The 17,656-nt window shown below is 41.4% G+C and overlaps 1 long non-coding RNA gene across 1 annotated transcript in view; it reads left to right on the top strand.

The window, feature by feature from the left end:
* The window catches only part of LOC140632644 (uncharacterized), a 37,677-nt gene extending 20,485 nt beyond the window's left edge, over window positions 1-17,192 (top strand). The window contains exons 11-12 of the long non-coding RNA XR_012030251.1: window positions 7,340-12,428; window positions 16,835-17,192. This is a non-coding gene — a long non-coding RNA (uncharacterized lncRNA). The remainder of the gene's footprint in view (window positions 1-7,339; window positions 12,429-16,834) is intronic.
* Window positions 17,193-17,656: the final 464 nt, after the last annotated feature.

The following is a 17,656-nucleotide window of genomic DNA, read 5'->3' on the forward strand; positions in this document are numbered from 1 at the left end:
GCGGGGTGGGGGGGCCCTTCACCTTTAGTGGGATGAAAATTTCCTGGTTAACAATAACTTAAAAAAAAACAAAACCAAATTCTATTACATTAAGTCTGGGATGGAGTCCAGGAATCTATATTTATAATCATTCTAGGGAATTCTGCTGCAGGTGGTTGAAAAGCCTGCAGTTTGAGAAATACTTCACAGAGTCCTAACTCCATGGCACCCTCATGCTCAAGAAAATTGATTACAGTTACTAAAGTCACTACTTTTCTTTATTTTTTAAAGAAATTAGGTAGGCTCCACACTCAGTGTGGGGCTTAAACTCATGACCCTGAGATTAAGAGTTGCATGCTATAACAACTGAGCCAGTCAGGTGTCCCTAAACTTTTCTTTGTGTAGAAATAATGTAGTTCTGTCTCAATCAGTGAATGAACGAATGTGGCCTTGTCTACTCCAGGAGGCTTAATGATTCTGATCCCTTCCTTACCAAGGTGGGGAGAGCAAGGTGAATAGATATCCCCAGAGATGACATGGTCTCAGTGACCAGAGAAGCAGTTTGAGAATATAGATCCAAGCCTTCAATACCTTACACTTGAATCACTTTTTCTGAGTTGACTTGTAAATCAATAAAAAACAACCAGAGTCAGCCAATTAGTAAATAAACACAAAAACAGAAAGAGCACAGAGGATGACATAAAGCAGTGGGGATCTAGTTCAACCTGTAGGAGCACTATTAAGAGTGACAGCTCAAAGAGCCATGAATTATGTTTCAAAAGGGATGTGATCACTAAGGAGGCAGGTTCTCAGTCTCAAAATGCTACTGTGTGGCTTTCATAAAGCTATTTAGATACCTGTTATTCTGGGGTCTGACATGTAAAAGGTACAAGTGGGGCTCAGTGTAGAGAGCATAGAAATGTGTTATGTGCCCCCCAACTATTTACTTTTGGCAGGCACTTGGAGGGAAATGGAGCCTTGGCTCTCAGACCTTACAGGTAGTTTGGCGCATGTTTTCATGTGTACCTACTGAGTGCTCAGCATTGAGCCCAGAGCCACGATAGGCTTGACTCTTGTTCTGTGTTCATTAGCAGCCAGACAGCTGCCTTGCATTTCTCAGAGCCAAACTGAAGCTGGCTTGAAATCCCTGGGTGTAGCACACAGACATAAGAAGCTTTCAATATTCTGAGCTTTCACTCTTGCTTAAAGGGCCAACTCTGTCCCACAACCTGGAGAGATTAAAATGCCAACTCCTTGCTGCAGATCACTAATTTCTAGTTCCAAAACTGAAAAAACAAAAACAAAAAATGAAAACCACTGACACACTTGAGAAAGAGGCATCTAACCCCATGTGTTAAGTAGTATGTGGGAGCAAATATGAGGCAAATGTGCAAAATATGGACTTTAGGATCCTTAGACTTGAATTCAGATCCTGATACTGTCACTTCTTGTTCTCTCCAATCAGTTTCCTTATCTTTAAAAAAAAAAAATTCTACCTACCTCATCAGGTTTGTGTAACAATAACATACAAGCACATATAGCACAGTAGGGGCACATAACAGGGACTTGGGAAATATAAAACACTCTGTTCTGCTCCTTGTCCTCATATGCTGAGCCTTGGCAAAACTTTGGATCAAATACACAGTACATGTTGGTTTGGACTTTTCTGAGATGAGTGTGCTTGGGAGAGAAGGCCTGTGTCAGAGTTCTCTGCAAATTGAGTGTAAAATACCAGAAACCAGAAACCATTATCTCTCTAGGAGATTGTTTAAAACCAGAGTTCCTTCCAGAAGAGGGCCTAGGACAAAGGATTGTATGCAGGTCCTTTGGGAAGTGAGCTCAGGGAACTAGAGTGGAGGATGGGGAAAAGGAAAAAAGACAAGAGGGGAAGCCAGTTCACACAAAGGTTTGTTATCAAGTTTGGTCACAGCTGTGGGAAACTGTGGCCTGCCCCTTCTGGGACTGAGAACCAGGAAAAATGCCTCTCGGAATTGTCCACTCAAGGGATACTAGTGTGGCGGGCGTCTGCAAGCTGCCATCCCTGACTGGTCAAGGATTGCCCCCATGTGCTATCTCCCTCATATTGCCAGCTTTGAGCAAGTGTTGGGTGGTTACCAAAGTGTTAGACCAGGTGTCTGAGTAGCTGAGGTAAGCATGCAGCAGAAGCGAGGTGCCCCAGGAAAATCAGAGTAAAATGTGAGGTTCAGAACATGTGAAGTGGACATGACCATGTCCAACATTGGGATCAACAGGAAAATGAGCAAGTGTGTTTCTCCTTTTAAATCTCATACCTCAGATACCTTTACAAAAGTAGCTGCTAGAATATTTCAATTGCCTCCATGTGGCATTATGCAGTCTCATTGGTCTCCTGGTTTCCTGAACTCTAATCCACGTACAATCTTAGTACTTTGTACTTGATGACATATTCTCTTGGTTGTCCTCCAGTTTCTTTACATGTTTTACTTATGCCCCTCCTTCTCACAAGAGACACTTCTCTCCATGAGTAGCTTGGGATGGAGTCTTCTAATTTTTTTTTTTTAGTTCCATCAGTACTTAACTGTGCTCAACAAAAACCTGTTGACTTGAACTCATTTGATAGATGATAAATCCTTTCTTTAGTGAATAGGCAGTAACTTCTTTGACATCAGCCATAGCAACTTCTTTCTATGTATTTCTCCTGAGGCAACGGAAACAAAATAAAAAAATAAACTATTGGGACATTAAAATAAAAAGGTTCTGCACAGCAAAGGAAATAATCAACCAAACTAAAAGACAGCCTCTGGAATGGGAGAAGATATTTGCAAATGACATATCTGGTAGAGGGTCATTAATATCCAAAATGTAAAAAGAATTTATAAAACTCAACACCCCAAAACCAATTAATCCAATTAAGAAATGGGCAGAAGACATGGACATGAATAGACATTTCTCCAAAAAAGACAGACCGGTGGCCAACAGACACATGAAAAGATGCTCAACATCACTCATCATCAGGGAAATGCAAATCAAAACTACAATGAGATACTACTTCACACCTATGAGAAAGTCTGAAGTCAACAACACAAGAAACAAAAATGTTGGCAAGGATGTGGTGAAAAAGAACCCTCATGCACTGTTGGTGGGAATGCAAACTGGCACAGGCATTCTGGAAAACAGTATGGAGTTTCCCCAAAAAGTTAAAAATAGGGCTACCCTACAATCCAGCAATCACACTACTCAGTACTTACCCAAAGAATACAAAAATCCTAATTCAAGGGGATAATACACCCCAATATTTATTGCAGCATTATTTACAATAGCCAAGTTATGGAAAGAGCCCAAGTGTCCATAGACTGATGAACGGATAAAGAAGAGGTGGGATATATATATATATATATATATATATATATATATATACATATATACACACACACACACCTCTGCTTGTTTGCCCCCTCTCTCTCTCTCTCTCTCTCTCTCTATATATATATATATATATATATATATACACACACACACATATACACAAAGGAATATTACTCAGCCATAAAGAAGAATGAAATCTTGCCATATACAATGACATGGCTGGAGCTAGAGGTAATATATTAAGTGAAATAAGTCAGAGAAAGACATGATTTCACTCATATATTGGATATAAGAAACGAAACAAATGAGCCAAGGGGAGAAAAAAAGAGGCAAACCAAGAAAGAGACTTTTTTAAAAAAAAAGATTTTATTCATCTATTCATGAGGACACAAAGAGGCAGAAACATAGGCAGAGGGAGGAGCAGGCTCCCACGGGGAGCCTGATGTAGGACTCTATCCCAGGACCCCGGGATCATGACCTGTGCCAAAGACTCTCAACCACTGAGCCACCAGGCATCTCAAGAAAGAGACTCTTAACTATAGAGAACAAACTGATGGTTACCAGAGGGGAGGTGGGTGAGGGGAGTGGGTTAAACAGGTGATACGGATGTAGGAGTGCACTTGTGATGAGTGCTGGGTGATGCCTGGAGGTGTTGAATTACTATATTGCACACCTGAAACTGATATTACCCTGTATGTTAACTAACTGGAATTTAAATAAAACTTAGAAAAAATCCTTTCTCTAGGAGCCCAATCCATTTTTGCAGGGGCTTGTGGCATCTTCCTACTCCCTAACTACATTGAGACCCTCACCAACTAATGGAGGTTGGAAAGCAATGTGTATAAGGAGGGGCAGGGAGCTGGGAGCACAATGCCAGTGCCTAGGGGTGTTGTAAGGTTTTCATCAGCAATTCATTCTGCACTCTTTGTATCTGGTTTCATTCCAATTGCTTCACAGCCAGTAGCACTCAGAAGGGACATATATTTAGACTAGACTTCAAGTCTCTTGTCGAAGTTTTCTGTGTATAATGAAACAGCAATGCACTGGTCCTTTCTCTACCTATCATTTTCCTCTCTGCTTCAGTTCTGCCCAGCTATTGATATCTTGTAAGTATGCACAGTAACTAGGACCCTGGTGGATCAGCAGGAAACTAGTATTTGTTAAATTCTTATAGATGGCAAAAAAGAAACGTATCCAAGTTACCTTCAGTGTTTCTTAGTGTGAGCTTGGAGCCATGTACATGAGGACCATTCGTGGCTGGTGCATTTAGCTGGGCAGGTTGTACACTGCACAACTCTCAGGAGGCATTCACATCATCAATATGTGTGTGCCTGGTGGAGTACAGTGGATAACCTGTGTGCACAAATCATGGCTCTCTCTGAGGCTCCACCCTAGTTCTACTGCATCAGAATCTCTAGGGAAGGGACTCAGGAATCTACATTTTAACAAATTTCACAGGCTTCTATTAAGGCTCAAGTTTGAAAATCACAGCTTAGGAGATAGATTTTAACAGAAAGATGTACTAGAAAGAAGGTAAGGTGGGGAATTATGTCAGCACCTATGCCATCACTGGATCCTCTGCTTATTTGCCATTCAGAAGATGGTTGCCCTGATAGTGATCTGGTCATCTTTTCAATGTCTTTCAAAGAGGCCTCTATTGCTTTCTTCCCTGTGTACTTTTACATTCCAACTTTCCAGGAGAGAAGTTCTGATTGGGCTGGGTTGTCACCACTCAGTATGGAGTGCTCCGATTAGGTAGCATGCCAAGTCATCTCCTTGACAATAAGTCTTGCTCATGTTCATCTTATGTACATGTGGTTGCTTCAGTCCTGGGCACTCATTTTTGGATCAGTGACTATCAGCTATAGTATCTTAATGAAGAAAGAACTCCTCATGACCACTCTCCTCTGAATGGAGATGTGGGCATAGCCGACGTGTAGTACTTCACTGTTTATCAGGACAGGAAGGGAATATAAATACTCAATACACCATCTAGTTGCCATGTCCTGTAATAATAGGAGCAAATATGTATTGAATATGACCTTATGCCAGATGTTTTTCTAAGCATTTGAATAGCATTCATAATTTAACCTTCAGGGATCCCTGGGTGGCGCAGCGGTTTGGCGCCTGCCTTTGGCCCAGGGCGCGATCCTGGAGACCCGGGATCGAATCCCACATCAGGCTCCCGGTGCATGGAGCCTGCTTCTCCCTCTGCCTATGTCTCTGCCTGTCTCTCTCTCTCTCTCTCTCTCTGTGACTATCATAAATAAATTTAAAAAAAAATCAGTCTTAACCTTCAAAAGCAACTTTTCGGGGTAGATGCTATTATTATCTTCATTTTATAGACTAAGAAATTGAGGCATAGATCTTGTCCAACACTTTGTATATGGTGGAGCCACAATTGGAGCTCACACAATTTAGCTCTGAAGCCATTGCTTTTTTTTTTTTTTAAGGGGGATATATCTATCTATCTATCTATCTATCTATCTATCTATCTATCATCTGCCATCCAGGTGCCCCTGAAGCCATTTCTTTTGCTTTCTATGACTTTTGACATGATTTTTGAGTCATGAAAGAAGATTGTGTATGTGTGTATGTGTTTGTGTGTGTTGGGGGTAGGACAGTTATAAGAGGGAGAATGCGGGGTGCCTGGGTGTCTCAATTGTTTAAGTATCTGCCTTTGGTTCAAGTCATAATCCCGGAGTCCTAGGATTGAGCTGCACGTTGGGCTCTTTGCTCAGCTGGGAGCCTGCTTCTCCCTCTATCCCTTCCCCACTCATGCACTTTCTCTCAAATAAATAAATAAAATCCTTAAGAAAAAAATATAAGGGAGAATGCAATGCACAAATCCTGTCAGAAAGGCAAGCATATGCAGAAGCCTCCACTGTTGCATGTTGGGGGAGGGAGTCAGAAGCAATGACAGGCAGATGCCACAAAGGGAAAGCTGGGCTTTCCTTGAGGGCTAGAGTCTAGCAAGAAATCCTGAGGGGTTATTCTTACTCCTCTCTGACTTCTTAAAAAGGAGTATAAATGACATCTAATTGTCTTCAGTTCCTTTTAAAAATAAAGCCAAACTATAAACCTTCCTTTGGAGCCATTTTCTTCTATTCTGTGCCAGTTCCTCCAGGGAGGGCTCACGTACCTTTATAGGGAAGCCTTGAGAATTTAGGATTAGATAGGAAAGTGTGGCTCTATGTTTAACAAAAGAAAATGGAGGGGGTTGTACCTACATTGCTGAGGAACACAGAGTGTGTAGCAGGGATGTGGAATGGAAGACTCTTCTACTCTGAACAACTCTCTGAAGGTCCATGCCCAGAGCAGCGACTAAGCTGTAATTGGTCTCCACTACAGGTTGAGGCAATTATTCTAGTATTTCAGGAGGTAGGGGAGCTATTGAATTACTATAATAATGATCTCCATTTCCTTTCTTTCCTTTTTTTGTTTGCAGAAAGAGAGAGGAGAGAGAGAGAGAGAGAGATATCTGGTCTGCTCATGTCAACGTGCTTGCTTGCTATGGACCCCCTCCCAAATCCTTAACTTTTTGAGTGAAACAACACAGTAGTCATTCAAAAATCATTTAGAGGCCTCTGTGGGTCTTGTCAAGGTCTCCTTGGTGCTTCTGAAATGAAACCTTTTCACCTTTCATGAGCTACTTTTTCCTTTCAATCAATGGTTTAGGAAGTAACAGGGGAGATTTGAGAAGAAAGTGGCTATTTCATGTCATTCCCAGGTTACAATCAGTTTCTTGTGGGCCAAGATTAATTTTGTATAGTCCTGACTGAAGCCAGGGGGAAATGGGCACGATGACCTTTGCCCTCCCAAATTCTGAGCAGGCCAGGGGGGCTGTGCAAGGTTTGGGTTCTGGCCAACACTTGACACACTGTGTGAATTGGGTATTTATACACTACAAACCAATGGGTCTTGGTGCTGAGAGCAGAATTTGAACGAGGGGGCTATGGTTCTCTGGGTCAGTTGTTCCTCTGAGAAACACTCACAAAGATGTTCTCTGTTTCAGGCAAAACAATTACACCAGAGACTTTGGGAGTTTCAAGACAACTGAATGTACGATAAGAAAGGGGATATCTTGGAGAAGATAGACTGTCTATCTCTATTGGGATTCTTCTGTAAGGCACATTATTGACTTCAAGGCAAGAGGCCATGAAAGTGTGACTTTCCTTAAGACAGTAAACTCTCTGTTTTCTCAAGTGAATGGAAAAAAAGGGGTGCATTGGTTCCCTATATCAGTTTCCAGAAATGAGTATATTGTACAATGTAGTTCATCTACAATGCTTCCAAATATAATTTATTGTTACTCAGATGATTCAGAAGACCTGGTATGTCATCAAGATAAACAGCAAATATTTTGTGCTGCAGCTGCATTGAGAAGGCATTATCCAGTGACTTCTAGCAATGAGTCAGGAAAATAAAAAATAAGTGCCTTTCTCTGTTACAACATATTCTAAACCAATCATTCAATCAATTGGAATTTATAGTTTATCTACAACTGTTGAGGGATTATATAGGTATGTGGAGCATATAAAGAAAATGTATGCAATGGTCTCACTGGTTTCAAAGAAAATTACATCTACAAAAGTTCTTGTCAGAGTTTAAGACTAGAACTTAGTATTTGGGGTTTGTGATGGGTTTGCTAGCTCTGCCCCTACTGTCTACTTTACCTGACTTCTAACATGCCTTCTTGCATTGTAGTGGCTGGTGAACCAAACACCACATTTCCCAGACTACCCTACCCTCAGGGCTCTGAATGTGATTTACGTCCTGCCATTAAGTTGCACTAGTGCAATGTTTGGAAGGTAAAACGAGGCAGAGGCCATGCTTTTGCTGCTTCTGTTTTTTCTTTTAAAAGTTTAGTCATGGAGGTATTTGAATTTTCTGTAGCAGCATTAGCAGAAGTTTGTGGGTGTTAAGAGGTGGTCACAGAAAGCTCATTTTGCAAGTGAGGACTAAGGCATGTCTGGTTTCACATGGCACCACCTTCCTCTCCTTGAGGCCCACCCCACTGCGGTGGCTTCTGGACTTTGGCAGTCATATTGTTTAGGAGATGGCAGTTTCCTCATCTGGGGAGAACAAAGATCCCTTGGTGATCCAGGTCTTCATGTAGTTTTGGGAGTCATTTCTGAAATGTCAACCTAAATTTGGACTCTTCTAAAGATTCAGTGAGCTTTTCAATGCCCTATAATAATTTTTTTTTTCATTCTTCAACTTGCTAGAATGGCTTATGTTCTCTGGAACTAAATCTATCTATGCCTATAATTGGTACTAGGAGAGTTATAGGCAACAGACTCTTAAAAAATTGGAAATTTGGATTCATTTTTCCTGACTATTGGGTTTGAAAGTAGCAATGATTATGGAATATGGAATTAGAATATGGAATATGAAATATTAGAATATGGAATATTGGCAGTATATGACATGGAGTGGTGCAATAGTGACTTAAAATATTGATTACTTAGAGTGAAGAGCTCAGTGAAGGCAAAGATTTTGGTAGAGTGCCTGCTGACCATCATGGTGAGAATAAGGAATACAAGGTCTGTGGAGTTGGGTGGCTGTTTTACCTACGTTGGAGAACTTCAAGAAAGAAAATGATATGCTCAGAATTTTAAAGTTATTGGCATGAGGCATGATCAGAGGACCAAGGAGCTTCTATGACTTTCTAGAAGAACCATTTATTTCATGTAGTTGCAAGGCTTATGCATTCTAATATCAAATACCATTTGATTCTGTGGGTTGATGATTAAAAGATAATCTAAACTCATAGAACCACTAGGTCTTTTATGTAAAACTTTGGGTATTGATTGGGAAAGAGTGGGACCCTGAGAATTGGAACTACTTGGGCGGGTTCAGTCCAACCTTCCAAGATCCCCAATATTCCAGTGAGCCTCCATTGCCAGTAAAGCATCTTGTCCTTCCCTGTCTCATAAGGCTGGTCCAGCCTTGCTAGAGACTATAATGGCTTTACTGAGATAGTTTCCTTGCAACGGGATGTCAGTTTTCTTCCTGCCCCTATTTCCAACCATTCATTGTTCTCTATTGGAAGTCAAACACCAGTATGTCTCTAGAAGGACAAGTACAATGTCTATCTTATGAGACAAATGTTTACATACCCAAGGATTTGCAATATTTTGCTCATTTATATCAGCAAAACCCTAGGGAACAGGTGTAGGAATGGATTAGGAGAATCTAGGCCAGAGAGAAAGAAACAATTTTAAATCTGGCTTAATTTTTTGGTATGGGTGCATTTCCCAAAGATTCTGGGTTCATTGTTCTAGTGAGTTCAGCTGGTAATAGTTGTAATTCTAGGCCTGGTTGAATGACTGGAAATGGGACTTAGTGAAGGTCTACATGGAAGGAAATTCAGGTGTCCAAAATCCATGGTATAATATAGGGGCAGGAATCTAAATTCTTAAGAGAAAGGACTATTTCATGTATGACCCAGTAACTTACTAAGGAGACCCAGAGGATGCTCTTTTCACCAAGACATTGAAAAACAAAGTTGTGAGAAATATATCCTTGAAAAGTATTGCAGTGAAGTCCTAGGTCAGGGGTAAAGGTGAGAGATGCTGCTCTTGAAATGGGTATGTTGATTGCAGTGGATCTGTTGAGGTCTTGGAGTGGGGAAGGACAAGTAGCAACACTTAAATGCAGATGCAAAGTTAAAGCAGCTTCTGGTAATAGAGCTGGAAAAGTTCATTGGGAAGCTGATTGATCATGAGTAATTAATTGATCATGAGGTTTCCAGGAATGAATAGATGGCTGATCTATCAGGATCCCGCTTGATATACATAATAAAAAATGCTCCCTCTGAGAAATAGTCCTGGCTTACTTTTCATGGCATACCAAGTGATCACATGACCTGAGCTGTCTGTGGGCTTGGTGTTATCTTATGAATCAGGCTGTAAGAATGGGTCTTTTAATTCTTAATTCTTTAACACTTCATCATTAAGTGGTCTTGAAGGCATAAGTACATTGCTGGAAAGCTCATACTCCCAGGTATCACCTACTGCTGCATTGTCCTCTTCCTTAGCCAATACCCATAGATTCTCGGGGTGAGCCCAATGAACGTTAACTGGGGGAGGGGGAATCAAGACTCGTTTAGGATGTGTTCCACAAAATATGCTTGTGTTAGTGAAAGTCGACTTCTGCACCATTATAGCCCCACCCAGTGGTAACTTTGAAGGATAGTAGTGGGAAAAAAAATCAGTGATTTGAATTTATCAATGTGATCTGAAAATAAAGGTGGGCAGAGGTCCAGGCTGACACAGATACATTGGTTATGGCTTTAAAAAAAAAAGATTTTATTTATTTATTCATGAGAGAGACACACATACACACACAGAGGCAGAGACAGGCAGAGGGAGAAGCAGGCTCCATGCTGGGAGCCCAATGTGGGACTCCATCCCAGGACTCTAGGATCAGGCCCTGGGCTGAAGGCAGATGCTTAATTGCTGAGCCACCCAGGCATTCCCATTGGATATGGTTAATGGTCAGTAGAATAGCTGGATGGTTAGAGATTTGGAAGGAAATAGATAGGAGGACTGGTGTCAAGGACTGAGGAAGAGATGTGTGAATGAACCCTTAGAAGGGTCACACTTATCTTCACATTTGTTTACGATAGGGCATGTTTTGAGGATTAGTTGCTAAAAAATAAGTTAGACGCACTCACCTGCCTTGTGGATGTCTGTAAGCCCGCTTTCCACAGCCTGACGGTGTTTCCTCATAATTAGATTCAGGTTATGCATTTTTGGCAGGAATGTCACGTAACTAATATCGGTCCTCAGTGAAAACACCAGGAGGCACATGATATCAGTTAGTCCCATAAAACTGAAATTTGAGATTGCCCCTCACCACTTGGGCACCACATGCAAATAAGACCAACAGGCAAAAGAGGGATCATCATCAGGTCAGCTGGGTGATTGAGCCTGGTTATCAAGAGGAAATAGGATAGTCATTATACAACGGAAGCAGGAATGGAGGGGTTTTTGTGCCCAGTGGAAACGTTATATTAAATTCTATATTTAATGTGTATATTAAACATATACCTTACATGGAAGAGTACAGAAATTGAGTATATTCAGGATCCCCTAGTGCTCAGATTCACTAGGAATGAAGATCTGGGTGACTCCACCAGCTAAAAAACTTGGCCCAGCTGTGATGCTGAGAACGAAAGTAACCTACAACGGGCTGCGGAGGGAGGACAAGAGTTGTAAATAACGTCGATAGGCTTGCACCTGAAACTGGAACTACCATAACCACCACTGATCTCTTCATTGCCCTGAAGTGCAGTTTATATAATTACCCATTTCCCTTCTTCTGGCAGTTTTATGTATGGTCTACTGATGGTGGCTAATTTTATAAATTAATTGATATACAATGAACATCCTGGTGGAATTGAAACTGAACTGGAGAAGGAATAAATATCATCCAAAGACAGAGACTCATGGAAGTTTGGGTGTCTTCAGGGAAGGGGAGTACATTTTTTTAGTACAGGGACAGTTATGTTATTATCATTTGGAGGGTTAAATACGGAGAGAAGTATGGATGTTGATGAGCTGGGGGAACAGTGAATGGCATTTATGGTGGATTGGAGCTCAATACCCATTCAGGCTTTCTTCTGTGAACTTTCATGATCTGCAGAAGTTAGTAAAAAAATTATTTTACCCAGATTCTCCTGTAGCTAAAATTTTGGATGTCATAGAGTCTGGGCCAATCGAACATACTTGTGTAAGATTTAGAAGGTAGAAGTGGAGTGGACACTATGTTCTGCTGTGCTTGTTTTTTTCTAAAAAGCACAATCACAGGGGAGTTGGGGATTTTTAATTTTTATTTTTTTCCTGTGGCAGCTTTAACATAGCTACCAGCAGTTAGTAGCTCGGTTTGAGTACTAAGAGGCAGAGCATTGGGCCCTCCCACCTGCTGGTATGTATGCAGGCCTGGTGCAACTTTCTGATGGGACGGCCTCCTGGTTGTAGCTGCTTCCTCATCACAGCGGAGGCAGAAACTCCTTTGGTGGCTCATTTCTGCATTGTGGCTTTTTGTTCCTGAAAGCTTGACTTGGAGGCTATTTCTTTGACTTTCCCAATGATTCGGTAAGCCTTGGCAGTAGCCTGTAATAAGTACTTTTCCTGCTTAAACTAGCTACGATGGGTTTAATTCTTTGCCAATAAATCCCGATCTCTACACATAGGGGTTTGGGAGCCCACTATCCTGTGCCAATACTTTCCATGAGGAGCAAGCAGTTCAGGGGTAGCTTCTCTGCTACTGCTGGTTATGCTCCCTATTTATTCTGGAGAGAAATCTGTCAAAATTTAGATGTCAGCTTATGCCTTTTATTGCTCTTTCATCTGCTTTTGATTCTAATAAGAAACAGCATGGTCTGAAGAGTATGAAGAGGGGTTAATGAAAACATATCACACCCTCTATGACAGTGGTTCTCAAACTCAGCTGCACATCAGAATCATCTGGGGAGTTTTAAAAATTCCTGATTCCTGGGCTGAACCCAGATCATTGAAATCAGAATTTCTGGGTGTGAGACTCAGGATTCATTATTTTTGAAAGCTCCCCAGGTGATTCCAGTGTTTGCAAGGTTGAAGAACCAGTTAAGTCTGGGAAGAAAGAGAGGTGAATTTTCAGCTTTTATAGGAGTTGCAGTTGGGGAGAAATAAAATAGTAGTAAAGTAGTAAATTTACCATCTCACAGTCAGAAATCCAAAATGGGTCTCATGGGGCTAAAATCAAATCGTCTATAGGGTCGGGTTCCTTCCTGAAGACTCTAAGGGAGAATCTGTTATTCTTGCCTTTTCCAGCTTCTAGATATTGTCTGCATTCCTTGGTTCTTGACCCTCTTCCATCCTCAAAGCTAGCAAAGACTGAAACTTTCTCATGATGCCCTCTTCCTGGTTTTGACTGTCTCTTCCAGTATTACAGACCCTGTAATGGGCCCATTAAAATCATCCACGTTAGTCTTTCCCTCTCAAAGTCAGTTGACCAGCAGCTTAATTCCACCTCCAGCCTTAATTCCTGCTTGCTATGTAACCCAACATATTCAAAGTTTCTGCAGGTTAAGATGCAGATATTTTTGCAGGGCATGGGTGGGATGGACATTATTTTGCTTATCATAAAGAAATAAGGGACAAGGACACTGGAGAAGAGACACCCTAGGGATTCCTTCCTCACACATTTTGAATCAGAAGAGGCAATTGGAGTGGCCAAATCACTCAGAAACTATTATACCCTTAATTCAGATGTGATGGGAAGCCTGGTATACTGTATATTCATAATTCTGTAAGAAGCAGGGTTAGCCAGAATGGATTGCTTAGAGATTAGATAGTAATTTGGGATTGTTTAGTTTTGTTACTTTTCACCCATATGCAAAATTGTATTTCAGGGATTTGGAACTTTGCGCAATCACCTGGATGCCTAGCTATAGATAATGGTGGAATGCAAACATGCCAACCTTCCGGTTTACTGATCTGTGGCCTCTTGTTAGGCACCAGGAGGGGCCTACCATAAACAGGTGGGCCTGCCAGCTACTTGTTTTTCTCTTTTTAAGAGCCATTTGACATTAGCCATTCTTAAACAAAAGTATTCTTTTGGCAGATGTCCTCCAAAGTAGACTGCTCTGTGTCGAGTAACTGCGGCTGTAGGGCTAATTCATGTAGTTTCTACAGAGACACATTGTGCAGCTAATTCATCTGGGCAGGTTCACTGGGAAGCTTTTGCTCCTGAGAGGATTTCTGAGGATTTTTTTTTTGACCTTGCAGAATGATTGGTAGTACCTGCTTTAAGCGGAGAGGAGACCATGCCAAGAGCATCAGAGCCACAATCCACCACATAGAATGCCGTAACCTTAGCATTTTTTCATTGCCATGATAGAGTAGGCCCAGTCTCTTGAGGAAATTGCTGGCTTTGCCACAGGTATCCAGCAGATGCTTATTTTACTGCTTATTCATCTGATCTTCAAAGCAGGGAAGCACCCTTAACCAGCATCTTGGACTATCTACACACTGGGTCTTTGGAAACTAGTTATCTGTGTTTCTCTGGGGCCGTCCTAAAAGGGGATGGGGTGGAGTTAGTTTGCAATAGTGGAAATAAAATTGGATATTTCTGGCTCACTGGCTGTCCCCAGTCCAGACTCATAGGACTCTTGCCCTATGCTCCTCCTTGTGATTCCTGCAGCTCCTACCATTCCTTCCTTTCCAGGCATGAGGTTGGCCCCCTGGGCCCTGGCTCCTAGGTTGCTGCTCCGGCTGCCTGGAAACGTCTCTCTAGCTAAATCTAAGGCACAATTCTAGGTTCTCTCTAAGCTGTCTTAGGCTTTTCTCCGTCTCAATTTTTCTATTTTTGTTTATTTTGTTCCTGCTGATTCCTTATTCTACTTTACATTATGTCATAATATTATTGTGTGGGTTCTTGCTGAAAAGCTCTTCAAAACCTCCAAGCATTAATCCAGGACACAGATCAGTACAGAGTAGTGACACTCGTGTCCCTCTCCCCATTGAGACTGGTGATGAACATCAATTGTGTCTCATTCCTATACGTTGAAAGAGCAGTGGGGATGATACAAACATTAGCCATTTCACTATGTTGATCAAGGAAAGGTTGCCTGCCTGGGTCAGGTGAAGGGAGCTTTACCCAACCAGGTACATTTTTAGGTAGTTCCGATAGGCAAATTGTCCATGAAACTACCACACACCAGGATTTAATCTCAGGACTGAGTAGGTAGAAAACAGTATCACCTGGGTCTTTCATTTTTTGTGGGGGAAAAAAAAGAAAGAAACTAAATATAGCTAACTGAATTTCCAAACGTGAAAAATGTTTTCTGGCATAAATTTAAAATATACAATTTTAGTTCAATTGGCAGCATCTGACAATCAGGTTTTTTTTTTTTTTTTTTTTTTTAAGTCATTTTGGATTGTGCATCTAGGGTAGAAGCTATGCTGAGGAAAACTTGTAAAACTTGTCTGTCGGATTCTTGGTCTCTCTTTTCCTCTTCCCTTTCTCCCCGCCCCTCCACCTCTTACTGTGCCTTTCTTATTTTTTTCCCCCTCCTCCCTGTGCCTAATACTGGATGGAGTTTCCCTGCGGGCCCCAGGGTTGTGCTAATAATAGAGGTAGCTGCTATTTATCAAGCCTTTGCCACTTGCCAGGCACTGTGCAAAGTACCCCAGATACATGACCTCAGCTGTCCTTCCCAGCAGCCCTCCAGGAGGGTGGGCATGTTCATGTCATGAGCCAGGTCAGACGTGGTGGTTAATTCCTCCATTATGTCCTTGGTCAGCATTCCATATAACAAAGTTATTGGTCTTCTTGGCTTTTTCATGCTTGGCTTAAAATATATTGGTAAATATGATGCTGGTTACAGAAAGGAGCTAGCAGGTGGACTGTGAGGAATCGGAATTAGGCTTTATATATGCTCTTAATCCTTTCCCTGAGCAGTAATCACTAGTGGTAAATGAAAATCCTGGGAGCTCTGTTTTATACTGAAGTATAACTGCTTCCTTGCTCGCACTTGTTTTAATACTGGTGGGGATGCATCAGAACCTATCATGTAGGAAAGTATTAAGTTTCAACTTAAACTTTCCTAGTAGGCTCATTATTAACTATTATTGTCAATGCTTAACCATACGAGAAAACAGAAGTACCTCATCTCTCTACTGGGTATTTCATAGGCAAGACATTTCAGGCTGTCTCTGGAAGGTCTGACCTTTTGGGTTGGAGCCAATGAATCAGGAAAGCATGGCAGGTCCACTGAGGCTGGGTTTTTTTTTTTTTTTTTTTTTTCCTTTTCCTGGCGTGTACTTCATTTTCCTACCTTCCTCACTCTCCTAGTGAACCCACCTGTGTACAGAGTTCTCCAGAGTTCTTCTGCTTCACATATAAAGACCTAAGGCTGCGTTCAAAGTCAGAATCTAGAGCTCTGGGGACTGGCACATGTTCCCCAGTCAGGCAGCAGTGTTCTCACACGGGGGACAGAGCCAGCTAGTTGGGCGAGAGGACACCAAGGGAGCATAGTCTTGCATCAGACGCTGCAGATCTTTCATCACGTTGCTCTGACAATGAGGGTGGAACAACCATAGCTGGAAAGTGATGCAACAGGGCGGAAGGGGCCCAAAGCACTGGGAGTTAAGTTGCCCTTGCAAAAGGGAAGATGGGAAGGGAAGTTGAAAACAATATCTTGAGGCCCTGAATTTAAATTACCAGCTGCATATTACTGGAGACCATCCCACATCCTTTGAGATGAGCTTAAAGGGAATATAGTTAAGTCCCTCAGAGGGCAAGGGGTAGGGATGCTAGAGATCATCATATAATTCACCTTTCTTACTTTTGTTAACCTGAAAAAGAACAATTTGATTCTTGTTATTGTTATTAATTTGTGAATGAAAGCTTTAATGTTAAAAAATCCATAACTTACTGTAGTGGGCTGAATAAAAGCCACCAAAGAGAATTGGTCCTAATATCTAGAACCTGTAACTGTTTCTTTATTTTTTGAAAGATTGTCTTCACAGGTGTGATTTGAGTTAGTGCTCTTGAGAAGGAGAGCTTATCTTGGATTACTCATTGGGCCCCAAATAATTATAGTGTAATCTTTTAAGAAGGCAATAGGGCAAGATGTGACATACACAAAGGAACAAGAGAAAACAAGGTAACTATGAAGACAGAGATCGGAGGGATGTAGCCACAAGCCAAGTAATGCTGGCAGCCACCAGATGCTGAAAGAAGCAAGGAACAGAATCTGCTCTTGAGCCTAAGGAGGGAGCATGGCCCCGGTGACACATCGATTTTGGCCCAGTGATATTGATTTCAGATTTCTTGCCTCCAGAAAAGTGAGGGAATAAATTTTGTTGTTTTAAGCCACCGAGTCTGTAGTAATTTGTTATAGCAGTCATAGAACCCTACTGCACTTGCCTAACTTGAACCTAGTTAGATTCTTAATTCATAAATGTAGATCTCTCTATTGAAAAATATGTCAGAACCAATATGTGCTTACAGAGAAGGAGACACAAGAAATTGGCAGCCATGCTTGCTTCTGGGAAGGGGAACCAAGAGAATAGAGTCTAAAATAAGAGGCAGACTTAGTGTTGTTGCATTTTATATATTCTGGTTCTGTGTGAGATTTTTTTTCCAAATTCATGTATTCCTTTTTTAAAAAAATAAACTTTTTATAGAAACATAAATCAATGGAACAGAATAGAAAGCCCAGAAATAAACCCACAGTTATATGGTCAATTAATCTTTGACAAAGCAGGCAAAAATATGCAATGGGAAAAAGTCTCTTCAACAAATGGTGTTGGGAAAACCGGACAGCAACATGCAA

This window comes from Canis lupus, chromosome 4 (genome assembly GCF_048164855.1).
Source record: "Canis lupus baileyi chromosome 4, mCanLup2.hap1, whole genome shotgun sequence".
In the NCBI taxonomy this organism is placed as follows: Eukaryota; Metazoa; Chordata; class Mammalia; order Carnivora; family Canidae; genus Canis; species Canis lupus.